Source organism: Arachis ipaensis, chromosome B09 (genome assembly GCF_000816755.2).
Source record: "Arachis ipaensis cultivar K30076 chromosome B09, Araip1.1, whole genome shotgun sequence".
Classification (NCBI taxonomy): Eukaryota; Viridiplantae; Streptophyta; class Magnoliopsida; order Fabales; family Fabaceae; genus Arachis; species Arachis ipaensis.
Window position 1 is genome coordinate 58,816,240 of NC_029793.2, and position 2,303 is coordinate 58,818,542.

The window sequence follows — 2,303 nt, forward strand, 5'->3', positions numbered from 1 at the left end:
TCAAATAAAATCAATTATACTAATTATTTGAATTAATTAACTGATTTGATTAATTCTTAAAAATATTTTTATTTAATTTATTTTATTTATTTAAATACATGAATTATAACTGATTAGTTATTTAATTTAATTAGGATAAATATCAAATTCTATTCCGAATATAAAAATATAAAATTTTATTCCTTTCATTTTTATTTTACCACTATAAAAGACCATATATGCTAGAAGAAAATATCATTCATTTACCAATTATTCTTTCATTAGGTAGCTTTTACAACATTTCTTTTTCTTCCTATGAGGCGTCATCGCAAGAAGTCAACTATCGTGGACACAAACCACCACACACTCTTCAACTTCCGTGCTCATCATTCAGAGAAATATATGATATGTTATCCATGAAGCATTTATAGACCATGGTGTTATCATGTATGCATAAATAAAAAAAAATTTCGTAATTAAGCTTAAGTCATTTACCTGTTTGTGTGGTATATTATAGTGTGAAATTACTTTTAATTTGTGTTGTGCAATGATATTATGGTTTAATTTAAGCTTTTGTTTTAGAAATGTGTTATGATTTTATCTCATCATTTTCTCTTAGATATCAAGTTGATGTATTTTTATTTATTATTATTGAAACGAATGTGATATAAAATTTGAAAAAAAAATAAAACTCTCACACTTAATTTATTTTATTGTAGTCTTTTATTTCTTCTATTTCTTTTTATTTTTTCTTATTCATTTTTGGTGTTGGTATATTAAATAAAAATACCTGTTATAATAATAAAAAATAAAATAAAATTTCAATCAATAATTTTATATTCTTTACTTTTTTTTTTCAATTTTATCTTAGATTTTAATTTATTACTAGAAAGTAGTAAAATTCTATTGATATTGAAATAAAGTTGCAAAAAGGTTCATAGGGTAGAATAAGTAAAATAATGTGATACCCACGTTACAACATCTAAATGAAACAACCTAAGATCTAAAATGTTTATCTTTCTCTTTCTCGCCGTCTATTATATTATCGATTCTATTATATAAAAATCGATTTTTTACATTTAATGATAGAGTCAACGTAGCATGTTTTTGAGAGTGTTTCTTAATTTATTTTGTTTAACTCATTAAATATAATTCATTATAATGCATTAATTATATCAACTAATTCCTCATGAATTCATTTTCTCTCCAAAATGAAAGCACTATTCTCTCTTCTAAATTTATTTTAGAAAAATATCTTTATTATAATTATATTACAATATTACAATTATATTACAAGTAGCATTTAATGAATAATGCATAATTATAGTAATTTAGAAAAATAAAATAAAGTCCAGTAATTTATCTTTCGACTACACACGTATGTAGAATAACTTTTAAGAAGGAGTCACGTATAGTAAATAAGGTCGATGATTATAAAACTGTATACTAACATTGATATAATATTATTTCAAGTATATGTTTTGCAGGTATCAAAGAAAAGTGTTGAGTTATTTTTTAGTGGGTTTAAATTATTTATTGTTTATTAGAGAATTTTGTGTATTAGAATTCTTTAATAATTTATTATTTATTTTGAGCTGATTTTGATATGTTCTTACTTGACAATAAAACAACATATAACAAATTGTTGGTGGGTCTAAGTATTACTAAGTTATTTATGGTCACATTGAGTATATATGTTTGATTTATTGAAAAAAGTAAATTACTAAAACTAATTAATAACTATTTTAGAGTTAATACATTTAATACTAGATTAAGAAAAAATAAACAATACATAATATATTATATTTTTATTAATCAAATTATTATAATTCAAATTAATTTTAACAAAAAAATTTAAAATTATAATTTTAATCTTATCACATACATGACATGGGCTATTACACTTGTAAATATAATAAAACAGATTATATATATGATTCGAGTGCGGGTTCTACACTAGTTTCTTTAATAAAGAAATCGATCCGATTTCTTCACCCTATGATTTAAAAAAGAGTTGCCTTACAATTGTGTCTAACACCACCAACTTCTATAATCATGCACAACACACACAATTTACATATCTAAAAAAATAGTCAATATCTACATATATTAAAAAAAAAGGAAAAAGAAGAAAAAAACGAAAGAGGAATGCTAGGGACCAGTAATTTTTGGGATTTATAGTCATTAATAAAGCTTTTAATAGTGTAAGATTAATATGAGATTTCATCTAATGACTCACTTTTTTTTAATAGTTACATGCTGGCCAGAATTTGATAAAATTGCTGACCCTAGACTTTTCCAAATCGAAAGGTATATATTAAAAG